Source organism: Euprymna scolopes, chromosome 19 (genome assembly GCF_053919585.1).
Source record: "Euprymna scolopes isolate OS-2025 chromosome 19, ASM5391958v1, whole genome shotgun sequence".
In the NCBI taxonomy this organism is placed as follows: Eukaryota; Metazoa; Mollusca; class Cephalopoda; order Sepiida; family Sepiolidae; genus Euprymna; species Euprymna scolopes.
In genome coordinates this window covers 129,663,283-129,677,129 of record NC_136500.1, presented here as the reverse complement: position 1 = coordinate 129,677,129, position 13,847 = coordinate 129,663,283, and the positions used below count along the sequence as shown (strand labels likewise).

The 13,847-nt window shown below is 33.0% G+C and overlaps 1 protein-coding gene across 2 annotated transcripts in view; it reads right to left on the bottom strand.

Annotated features, from left to right (window-relative positions):
• LOC145239969 (uncharacterized) overlaps positions 1 to 13,847 on the bottom strand; it is a 1,025,820-nt gene that overhangs the window by 442,426 nt on the left and 569,547 nt on the right. The gene's annotated exons all lie outside the window — the stretch shown is intronic.

Sequence of the window (13,847 nt, the reverse complement as noted above, 5' to 3'; positions counted from 1 at the left end):
CTCCGCCGTGCTAATTTTAATGAAGTTGTTCAAGGCGGCTCTGGCTTTGATCGAGAGGGCGCTGAACGCTCTGCTGGTTCTACTTAAAGATCTTGTCTGAGAAGCCATTTCCTGTGCAAAATTTCCTCTTAAAAGCGGTGTAACTCCATCATTAAACATATGGTTGACAGAAGAGGGTGGACTCTCATAATACGAGGTCTGAGAAAAGATATATTCACTAACTTAGCAGTAGAAAATTATTGATCCACGGCACACGGTAGTCTGTATAATACATTTGCTGGTCTATAGAAAAATTGGTGTAATATCGTCGTCTCAGCATTTTAAGGCGTGACATGGGCATTACGTCACGGACTCAAATGCATGTATACAGATAAAGATCGAAAAAAAGATAAGGAGAAAAAAGAAGAAAAATAAAATAGATGCGTGGGAAGTTACGCTCGGCAAGCACGCGACGACTCTTTCTTTTTACCCCTTCGATTGAGGTCCAGTTATATCCGGTGCCATGTGTTGACAGTCACCTTTGTCTAGTGCCGTGTAATGACAGCTAGCCGTGTCTGGCGATCGTTTATTAGCCAGCTGTGTCTGCTGCCGTATAGTTACAACTGTACGATATGGCGGTCAGAAAAAGAGAAAAGGTTGGTGTTAACTGCGTGTCGGAGACTAGCGTGGTAAACGAAGAAAATAAAAACTTTTTCTTTTACCCAGAATTTTTTTTATCGAAGTTCGAATTTCTTTTGCAACTGTCATTACATACAAAGTTTGGATTCGTTAGAGAGAACACCAACGTTACATTATGCTTTAATTCATTTTTTTTATGAAACCTATAGGTCAGAAATATAGCAAGTAAAAATCTTTGAATAAATTACCGTATAAATTTACGAGAATTACCTGTCGCAGAATACTACGACTTACTTTTTCTTATCCTCGAATGGCCTTCGAGTCTTAATAACTGGTTACTCTCATATAAAAATCCAATAACCATTTTTCGAAATTCATATTATTGGTCCATCGCATCATGATTTTTTAGTTACAATTTTAGACATAGCTGTTTAATGTAGGCTATATTTACTTTAATTTACTTTCATGCAAATGGAGTATAAAAAGTAGAATCTCACACGTTTGTAATATTTATAGAATAGGCATTAGATATCAACTAGCGAGCGAGGTCTCCGGTTTTTCCCGGTCGTAAAATACGCTAAATTATGATATTTTAATTTGTCTAAATTTCGTGTATATTATTATAGGGCCATGATTTCGTGTATATTATTATAGGGCCATGATTTCAAACGTACAAAAAAAGTATTTGGGTGGCATCAGCTAGAATCGAATCCGAAACCAAAACTATAGCATCGAAATCTAGTAACGTTACCACTGTATCAACGTGACACGCATATGTGCTGATTAAAATCAAACTAAGATTAATATACAAAATGTATAACGAGTTTTGTCAATTTTGACCCATTTTTGACCCCTTAAAAACGACCCATAAAAAACGGTCCACAAAAATCTAATCATTTGAGGCGCCTAGCGCCACCCTGCGACTTTTAGTTTCGGAGAGATAGAGTTCGAAAATGTTCAGACGGACAGACAGACAGACATTTAACCTTTTATATATAATATTTAAATACAAAAACTGAATTCTAGTTTTGGGAGTATTTTACGGATTTTTAGGCGGCATTATGGGAGCATTACCTTCATTTCAAAATCTGAATATGTCAATTGTGATTTAAGCTTCATCGTGAGCCTTAAATTTGTCAGGATTTGCGTGTGTAAAAATTAAAACTAAAATTTTGAAAAATTTCCTCGAATAAAAGTAATATTGGATAAACTTCAAATGAGGATTATAGACACAAGGTTTAGTAGTATTATATCTGGATTTGAATATTTGCAATCGGATATAAAAGTGGAGCAAAAGTATTTTATTTGAAGAATACATTTGGTTCACTCATGGAGCAGGTACCTTCCTGGTTTTAGAGATTAAAGCCGATGGAAATCGTTGAATCTTTTCTTAATAAGAAATACCGTTTTGTTTTTTCAAAATCGTTTTATTACCTTTTGTAGAACTTGATTTTACTTTTATCAAATAATTTTTATCGTGATTTCAAAATTAACGCGATTTAGTGACAAATACGACTCTAGAAAATTATTGCATTCGGATCACTTTTAATACGATACTTAAATAGAATAAGCGATATTAAAACGTCAAATTCTTAGAAAATCAATAAGAATATTTATTACTAGCGGGGGAGGGGGTACCTTGCTTTGCCCGGTCGTAAAATACTCTTAAATATGATATTTCAATTTGTCCAGATTTCTGCTATTGTAGAGTCGTGATTTCAAGAGTAAAATAAAAACATTTGGGTGTTATCAGCTAGAATCGAAACCGAAACTGTAGAATTCAATTCCAACATGGCACTCATATGAGCTGATAAAAACTAAAACTAAAAAAATAAACTCACATGAATATATAAAATGTATAATGATATTTTACAATTGTGACTCCCCTTTTACCTCTCAAAAACGATTTTAACCGGCTAAAGATCCATAAAAGAACGGTCTATAAAAAATCCAATTATTTGGGACTTCTAGTGCCGGTCTACGACTTTTAGTTTCGGGGGAGATGGAGTTTGAAAATATGGAGACAGACAGATATATAGGGTTTTATATATTAGATTTTTATCCATGCGATTACATTTCACATCTCAGCTGCTATTTGCACAACGTCTTAGTTGACTTCTGGCTTACCGTAGTTTGGGGTAATTGCACCAATAGGAGCCTATTTGTGACCAGACATACACAGCCGTTCAGCTTTATATATATATATATATATATATATATATATATATATATATATATATATATCGCCATATATATTTTATAAATTTAATCGCCATATATATTTTATAAATTACATATATATATATATATCGCCATATATATTTTATAAATTTAATCGCCATATATATTTTATAAATTACTATATATATATATATCGCCATATATATTTTATAAATTACTAATATATATATATATATATATATATATATATAGTAATTTATAAAATATATATGGCGATTAAGCTACACTGAATATTCGGCGTTTCATCCACTCTAGGACTCCTCAGGCTTACAGATAAGCCTGAGGAGTGCTAGAGTGGATGGAACGCCGAATATTCAGTGTAGCTTTATCGCCATATATATTTTATAAATTACTAACTAGCTCTACCTACGTATTGAGCACTTGTAAAGTAAATAGTTAAAGTTTACGCATAAATCTATACTTTCGTGTATTAATTTTATGTGAGTAAATTAAGTAGTTATATATATATATATATATATATATATATGTTTAATATGTGTAAATATATATAAATTCTATACAATTATACATGAAAAACCTATGCATAAAAAGAATTTAGTGTAATAGTTTCATGAAACCAATCATCTAATTAAAACTATAAAAAATATGAATAATTAATTAATGAATGATCGTTTTTGAAAGTAATATGTAAATTAATTTACTTTCATGAAGTTTTTCGCATATCCATAACTGAGTATATTAAGAAGTTAGTTTTAATAATCTTCAAAAAGTAAAAAGAGGTTTGGAATATTAATGTCAAAGCGAGAAAAAATCTCAACTGTATAGGTATAGTATGTATTCCAGCCTGCCCATTTTCTTAAGGGGTAAAACGTGGAAGATTCTGTGTAGTTTAATTGGCATCTATTTTCATAAGTTACTATGTAGTTCTAATCATGTGTTAATATTTGTGGAAGTAAATATTGAACATTAGTACATAAACAAATATATGTCTTTATAACATTTTATGTAGATACCATATATATATATATATATATATATATACTAGCGGGGGTACCCGGCGTTGCCCGAGTGTTTGTTTCCGGGACGGGGGGGGAGTTTTAAAAAATGTTATGGGAGGTAAGTAGGAAGGATCAAACCCGGAGTCATGAGTAAAAGTAGGAAAATAAAGTGTGAAAAAAAAACAAAAAAAATAAACATCTGCAACGTTAACAGTTCGGCCACTAAGAAAAGTCCATTCCAGTTGTTTAGGAAAAAAAAAAACGACTACGGTAGGTCGGCGCGAACGTGAAAATATAATGTGAATTGTCCAGCACGCTAACCACTACGCCACAGAGCACTGCAGCTTAGCTTAGTGATTTTAAATAACTTCACATGAAAGAACTACGAAGCAAAACCGGTGTTCTCTTCTCAACTGTTCCTTGTGAATGATCCCCAAACGGTGTTAAGTGGTGGCAGGGGGAGGAGGAATTTATTAGAGAAAATATTTTACCACTTCCATTGATCTTAACCGATTTTGGCCGTGACTTCTCAGCAGAAAAAGTATAGAAATCTAAGATTATCGAGGAATTTGAGAAATAATAAGCCTATAACACACCTCAGATATTGTTCTGCCGTTTGTGCATATTATATTTGCATGAAATATCTTGATTTTTAATCCTATTAAGGTCAAAATCCGCGGGAAAAAATGAGTTCATTTTATTTATATATATATATGTATATATATATATATATATATATATATATATATATATATAAATATATAAATATATAAAAGAGAAGATATATATATATATATAAATATATACATATATATATATGTGTGTGTGTGTATATATATATGTATATATATATATACATATACATATATATATGTGTGTGTATATATATATATGTATATATATATATATATATATATATATATATATATATAAGAAACTTGTTTCTTATCGATGAATACTTTCAGTTGAAATAAAAAGGCGATCAATTTAGCTCTTATGCGCAGATCATCATATAATATTTAGATAACTCTGACGGACGTTAGCAACCATTTAATAAATAAATGTTTAAATTTCAACAATATTTCTCGCGGTTAACGGTAGCTGAATGGATTAGGTCCTTACTGATGAAGCCAAGGATGGCTTCTGTTGCTGGGTTCGAATCTATCGACTTGTATAAATCGTGACACCCTGCACTAATGATTCCGGAAAGGACGAAACGTTAGTGTCGGTAGGTATTCAACAATTATAGTAAAAAATTATATATATATATATATATATATATATATATATATATATATAATTATGATTAGTTATTTTTGAAAAGGAAATCCAGCAGAGTGCTCAATTAAAAGAAAAATCCGAAATGTAAGAACGTATTTATATTTTGTGTATAGAAAGTTGTTCGATGAGACAAGTCATTGGTACCGTCGGTTTCAAGCCTGATAATAAGGACCGTTTAAGATATCTTTGTCAAGCTCTCTTCAGCCAATATTCGTCTTTTTTTTTCAATTTTTTTCTCCTTGAAAAATTCAGTTAGGTCTTTCATAAGACTGTCACATCCATTGTTGTCACGCGATAGGCAAAGTCCATCATCTCTATATAACCTTAAAAAGTGATCTGGGAATATATTTTTGATGGTATCCAGTATGAAAAGTCCAACCAGATCGCAGATGACGCACTGTCATACGGTCTCATCGCGACGTCAAAGGGGTCTTCGGGGTTTGATTTTTTGACCAATGCTTTATCGTCAAAAAATAAAAGGGTCTGCCTTGCTTGCATGATGTTTCCTTATCCAGCTCGCTTATCTTACAATATTTGAATGCGAAGATCAATGATTTTTTTAGGATTTCCTTAGTGATTGAGGGGTAAAAGTCGACGATATCCAGTTTTGTGAATTTACATTTGTGTGGTTCAGATATGCTTTTAAACAAGTCCAGTAGTGCGCCTGTGTCTGCCCACAAATTAAGATTTGATTTTCTTTTTATCTCTTTGATAATTTCTCTAATTATAGACTTGCTAGCTAGACCGATCTCGCTTTTATCCGGGTTTATTAGCCTGCAGGTCGGCTTATTATTAAAATGTTCTTTATGGTCTTTTAACGTTATAAACACATTTTTCTTTGCTAACCTATTTACTCTGTATTCTATACCTAATTTTGTGGCTACTTCTGTAGCCTCTTGGTTAATAGATTTATAAGTATCTTTTTCTGCTAATTCGTATTTTTTCTGTAATAGAGTTTAGTACAAGCTGTTTTTTCTTTTCTTTTCTTTTCAATTTTATATAAATTTTTCGCTTTATCTGAGAAAACAATTGTCTCATTTTCTCTTTTTATTTATATTTTTTTTGGATATCAGCTGCTATTGTTTTTTTAATGTTATTTGATCTATGTTTAAATTCAAGCTTAATGATAATGTCTAGTAAATTTTTTTCGAAATTTTCTAATTCTTCCACTTCATCCGGGTATTTTATCGATTTTAATCCAAAATTGTTTTTTACTTTCTCTTGGACGTTTATTATGTTTATAATCTTACATATCATCCTCTTGATTATATCTTCAATTTTCCTTTGTAGGATTCTTGTACATAGCTGGATACTGGGTGTTGGTATATTCTCAATGGACTAATTTAACATTTATTTTTCCATACCCGGTTATTTTAAAGAAGGTGGTATTTGCTTCCTGTTTTGTGTTGTTCTTTCCCGATAGTGCTCAATCACTAGGCTATTGGTATTCACCGTAAATTCCTGGTGGGGGCCATTATGATTAGTTTGTTTTTTTTTGAAAAAGAAATCCAGCAGAGTGCTTAATTAAAAGGAAAATCCGAAATGTAAGAGCGTATTTATATTTTGTGTACAGAAAGTTGCTAGATGAGACAAGTCATTGGTACCGTCGGTTTCAAGCCCGATAATAACAACTTTCTGTACACAAAATATAAATATGTATATATATGTACATATATATATATATATATATATATATATATATATATATATATATGGAACTAATGGTTCGAGGTGCTACATAGAGCGGACTCCAAAAACCATTTAAAGATTTTGGAGGCCGTCTCTATCGCGGTGCGTCAACCTTCTTTGTGCCGGCAAAAAGAAACATCAAACGCATTGTTTCTCTTTGGGGAACTTTGAATTTTTCTCCCGCTTTTTTTTTTCTCCCTCGTTGTGCCAACATTTTTAATTGTTTTTTAAACGTAAATAAATTTAATTAATGCCCCCGTACGTTGGCACATTAAATAAGTTCCCCTATAGAACTCTTTATTTTCGTCACAATATTATTTAGATTGCTATCGATTTGCTCCTGAAGAGATGATAGCCGAAAGAGCTCTCGAGAAACTTCCGCCTACCATTTTATTTAAAACCATATATAAATGCTGTACCTCCAAACATTTATTTAAATATATATACATACATATATATATATATATATATATATATATATATATATATATATATAACTTTATTAAACATTTTACAATCGCATGAATATACACTTAATTAACATTTATATCGTTCAAATTACTGCGTTTTACACGTGTTCTATTGAACGGTAACCAAACAAATCATATGATATCCTAGAATAGTCCATCAAAGAATAAAATGTACAGTTTTCCACTCGTGATGTACGAAGTAATCTCCTTTCCTGCATATCGGTGTATCTTCAATGTTCAATCAAGTGGATGTTTTTACTGTTTTTATTGGATTTCGGATTTGATGTCTTTTAAACGTTTCTTATTCGTTTTAAAATTACCTTTCCTTTTTTGCCCCCCCCCCGCCCCAACCAGAACAAAAAACCTGTACATTTTATGCTTTAAAGAACTAATTAAAAGACCCTGATGATTTGTTTGGTTTTTGCCATTCAGTGAAACACGTGTAAGACGCAGTAATTTAAACAATATGAATATTAACTAAGTGTCCATTCATGTGATTTTAAAGTGTCTAATGAAGTTACATATGCTCTGAAAGTTTAAATCCACTTTCTTTGAGCTTAATAAACCGCTGCAATTTTAAGACTGCCTTATTGAATATATATATATGATAAACGTGCATTTATTTTAAAATAACGCACACATACAAACAGACACACACGCACACACACACACACACACACACACACATATATATATATATATATATATATATATATATATACTCTTTATTTGTTGTTACATAAGCTGTAATATTTTGCTACACAGCTATGAGCATGTTTCGGTCAGCTAGTTACTAGCAATTGAAGACTTCTTTAGGCGATATAGCTTATACGAAAGCAAAGATTTTACATATGTAAATCGTATAAGGTATATCGCCTGAATAGGTCTTTAGTTACTAGTAACTAGCTGACCGAAACATCCTCATGACTGTGTAGAAACATACTACTGCTTATGTAAAACAAATAAAGAGTATACCCTGTCCTACTTCGGCATTGAGCACTCTTGTATTAACCTCGTTACACGTCAGGACGTATTTAATAATAAAAATGCTGTTTCGAAGTTGAGCGTGACAGACCGGCGAATCGGTTGACGGATGAAGAGATAAAAATGTTTATAGAGTTACAGGGACGTATCTGCAAAATGTAACGGCAAAAATTCTTCTTCATCGAAGCGACAGCAGACGCATTTATTTTGATGTTTTGTTAAAAATTAATTAACCGCAATAAAAAAAAATATACGGCGAGCAAGAAAGGACTTGCAATAATACGAATCTATTCGTAGAATTATTTTTTTTTCTATTTTAATGAAAGTTATTTATTTCTATTAATTGAACTAAAGAAAAAAAACGTGAAAAACGAATATTTCTGTTGGGTGTTTTTCCTATTCATCATTCGACATTTTGTATTTGAGTCTTTGCTTTTTTCTTTGTCTTCTGGATTTGTTTAATTAAAATGCGGAATGGGAAACGAAGACACGTCTTCCCATTCGACCAATACGCACATATTCATACGATTTATATTTTCACTACGAAAATATACGCTTCACAAAACAATTAACACGAAAAAATACATACAATATCCAAAACACAACGACCTTCATATAACTATGTGTATGTCGGAAAATATGGCATATATACAAAGTCATCATCATCATCATCATCATCATCGTCGTCCTCCTCCTCCTCCTCATCATCATCATCCTCATCATCATCCTCATCATCATCATCATCATCATCATCATCATCATCATCATCACGGCCACCACCACCACCACCACCACCACCACGCAGTTCTTCATAGCTGAAGATGACTAGTCAGGATCTCAGTGCTTTATCCTACGGTGTTGTTTGTTGTTACCTCCCATGCTCAGTGCGGAAAGTTTCCCCACAAGTAGTGCATGGATAGTTACCAGAGTTGTGTTTTTTGGTAATGCTTTTGTTCAGATCTGGCCTCTATTTTGCCTCTATTTCTGCCTTTCCTTTGTGAAGGCTACTGCACTAGCAACTTCGCTCTGCTGCTCTTCCCAATTTTTCGTGCTCATATTGCCTTTATGTAGCGCTTTATCACATCCTTGTTGCGCAGTTTCTGCCCACCAGACTTTCTGTACACAGTTTCATCTTCTCCATATAATAGGATTTTTGGAATGCGATTTTTTCCGTTCTGATTACATGTACAGTCGATCGCAGTTGTGCTGTGGCGAATACGGGTTCTATCCTGTCCATGTTGGCTATGCTGTTCATTAGTACTTCAGCATTTGGTATGAGGTCTTTGTATTAAATTTTCATAATTTTTTCTTAAATGGCGCTGTTGTATTGCTTTAACCTCTTTATGTGGCCCGTGTACAGTGTGTAGGTTTCTGCTCAATATGGTAAAGCAAGTAATACCTCGGCTTTATAAACTTTGCATTTTGTTTCTAATCTAATGCTGTTCCTTGACAATACTCATTTTTCTAGTTTTCCGAAGCACACACGTTCTGAATGCGGCAGCTGATCTCCTTGTCTGCACGGCCGTTGATAGTACTACTTTTATTTCCTAAGCTTTTATCATGATCGATGGATCTCGTGGGTGTATATTTTCAGGTGATGGTTGGTATATTACATCAGTTTTTCCAGTATTTACCTGAAGACCCGGTTTTCTGTATCATTCTACAAAACGAGTTTCCTATGTTTTGGATTTGGTCCTCGCCGAGTTCCAACAAGTCTGTGTCATCTGCAAATAACAGTTTTGTCATTTATGTTCATAGGGTTAAGCATCAGGTGACCTTTTTGCTGTGCTCGGACGTAACATCTCGTACAGAAACATCCCGACGGTGCGGATCCATAATCTCCAGTAAACGATCGGGTAATGCTAATCCATACAAAATTAATGAAATAAAATTATTTTTCTAAACCTATTCTTATCTTTTTGCGCGTGTTTATGTGTCATTGTGTTTTCCAGTCTTCCCATGAGATAAACCTCATTTAAAATTTATCAAAGAATGCAATTTGCGTGAAATAGAAATTAACACATCAAAGACCGTAAACGATCAAGTTCTCACTGAATCTCTCTCCTCTGATCGTGAGCACGTGCTACAATGGGAGAAAGAGGTGGATGGTAACTTTTAATGCATCTAAAACCAAGCTTCTATCTTTACATCATCAACGTTCTGATCCCCATCTGACATCAATTGAAATGAATCGATTTCGTCTTGGGGAGGCCTCATGTTTTGACAGGCTTCTGGCCTTGACCTTTACTCTTCATCTGAAATGGAACACGTATATCAAACCCGTTGCCAAGGACTCTAGAAAAATGGTCGGATCCTTCTATCGATTCAGTATATATCTCACTGCTGATGCAATTCTCTAATTAAGATACTCCAAAGATAGGATACTGTTGGCACATCTGGGCAGCGACTGCTTGAAAGGACTTATCCTGCCTTGATAGAGTTCAAAATAGATTTAGTAGTCTAGAAGTGGATGTCTCCTTTTCTCTAATTTGCAAACTCTATCTCACAGAAGAGATGTTACGGGTCTGTCTCTGCTTTATCGTTATTTTCATGCCAAGTGCTCGTCTGAGCTCTAATCTATGGTCCCCTACGCCAAACTCACGAGAAACACTCGTCTAGCTGAAAATACTATCAATAATTCCCCCACTCTTTATCTATGCCTAAACCTAAACGTAGATTCCATGAACAAAGTTTCTTTCTTAGAACTTCCAACCTGTATAACTATCTTCAGTTAGCTTGCTTTCCAACTGACTACAATATCGTTGTCTTCAAGTTCAACGTAAACAAGTTCTTGATGAGCCGTTCCACTTAAGTTAAGAAATTCATCGAATTTCCATAACTAACGATTACTATATTGTTCAATCGACTACTGTACACATTATTTAACCCTTATCATTGAGTGGCCTCTGGACCTTGATAAGTGGTGAAGCATATGTAAAAATGTACTAAAGTAAACTTTTAAAGCATCGAATCAAATAAATTTAATAGGAGTTTTAAAATGTAAAAACTTTAAATACGTTTTTACATTTCAAAACTGTTATCATCATGAATTTTAATCCACCAGCATCCTAAACTACTTAGCCGTTTTAGTATTGGTTTTATTGTTGATATAAAAGATTGGGTAACTCTGTAACTCTTACTCCCATGAGAGATGAGCTCTTGGCGCCTAGATCAAAGTGTAGTATCCTTTGTGACGCTACTCTTCATTTTTTTGTTCTCGGTTAGAGGATGAGAAATCCTACACGGCTGAGACATTTTTTTTTATTTTTGTCACTTTCTCTAACAGTAAAAAGCGACCTTGGTGTCTAATTATTCCCTCTTGGGGAGGCAAAGTAAATAGTACTCTTAACACCTTAACAGATATCTTGATCTTCGGGCCAAGATAAATTGTAGTATCTGCTCTGATACTGCACTTCAGTTTTTTTGTTTTAGGTTTTGTGTAGATATCCTTCACAACTGAGGCAATTTTTAATTTTTGTTTCTTACCCCTTGCATTAAAAACTGACCTTAGTGTCTAACTTTGCTCTCGTGGGGAGTCGAAGTAAATAGGAACTCTGCACCTCTTTGAAAATTTAAAGCAAATTGGAAAATCCAAATTAATGGAAACAAAGTTCTCATTGCTATTGAGCAGCATGTTTGAAAAAGCATATGTTTTATATAAACGTACAATTCACCGCCATTTAAAGAATATATGATTAAAAAACGAAACATTTACTAAAATACTAAAACCTAAAGAATAACATTTGATTTTAAAAACTTGTCTGGCTACAACAACTGTTAACAATTCGTCTTTCTCTATCTACCTAAAACTAAACGAAACTTCTATAAACAAAGTTTCTGTCTTTACTAAAATTGAAAAAAAAGGGGACATAATACCCCAGAGCTGTTCCTTAACTGACTTCAACATTGAATTTTTCAAGTCTAATGTAAACCAATTTTTTGACCTGCCTTTTTAAACAATCAAATTCTGCCCAACCTACCAGCATAATTACCAATCATTATCTAAGTGTTATCTCATCGTCGTTTACTTAACCTTAATCCTTGAGTGGTCTTAAGATCCGGATAATTGTTGACACCTTAGTAAAAAAAAAAAAAATAACTAGTGTCAAAATTTCACAAACACCAAGCACTCTAGATTTTCACGAAGGGCTTCAATATCCGTTTTATCCTCTGCATAAAACTAAATTAAACTAAATATATCCCACATTATTATTCCTTACACTACAATATATGTTCAAATACTCATAACGATTGGTTAATGAAGTAAGAACCAAATCTCTACATATTGTAAATATATAAATGCATACAAATATCTAATTTTTTATATATAAAAAACGTAAACAAATTCCTGATGAACCGCCCCCTTAAGTAGACACTTTAAATATCCACACTAACGTACTGTACTTACAATAACCCTTATCCATGAGTGGCTTCCGGGCCTTGATAAGTGGTGACCACCTTGTAAAAAAATATATAAAGCTGAATGTGTGTGTGTGTGTGTGGTAACGAATAGGCTCCTATATGGTTGACTATTTTAAAAAACTGATTACATATAATGATAGAACATGTACCGAGACACAGGAATGGGTATGTTTGATCTGGCAGAACGGTGGTTCATTAAAATTGTGGGGTCTGTGTTCGCGCCTGGTCCCCAAAGTATGGAAATAAAAAATAAAACGTGTACAAGTGTTTTTGATATAGATGTACATAATAATACTTTGATAAATATGTTTTAACTTAAATAGGGATGGTATAGTAAAATTGTGGGGTCTGGGTTCGCGTCTGGCCTCCATAGAATTGAAATAGGCACAAACTTTAATAAAGACTTTTCATATCATATCTATCTACGTAAGTATACTTTGATAGTTATGTTTCAGTTTGAAGAAATATGGTATAATAAAATTATGGGGTGTTCGTTCGCGCCTGACCTCCATAGAATAGAAACATGTCACAATGTTTAACAGTTTCTTTTATATAGATCCACAGAATATTGTGATAAGTGTTTCAGTGTGAACAGGTATGGTATAATAAATTATGGGGTTTATCTATTTTATTTTTACTTTCATCATATTTTGCTTTGGTTTTGATACCCCCAAATTCGAAGGCATAACATTATAACTCTTCCTTTTCATAACCTATCATACTTTCATAAATCAGAGTCCATTTTCTGTAGGCTGTTTTTGAACCCAGTCAACGACGGGTACTTTTGCTCGTATATATATATATATATATATATATATATATATATATATATATATATATATATATATATATATATATATATGTATATATAAGACATATAGGATTCTAGAAAAAAATCGAATATATCAACACGATACATGTATTGATTTGATTTTGCCGGGGTATATATTCTCTAAATAGAACAATTGATTCAAAGAATCATCAGTTCGTCTTTGTTAAGTCTTTATAGTTTGCATGCATTCCACCAGTGATATAGACAATGAGGACAATCCTTGGTGCTTTTAATATACATATGTTTATAAATACATAGACACGGAGATGAATAGTACAATTCTATTTCAAGTCGTTATTAATATTGATCACTAAAATGGTTCATGTAGACAACTGATTCGGTGAGTCTGCT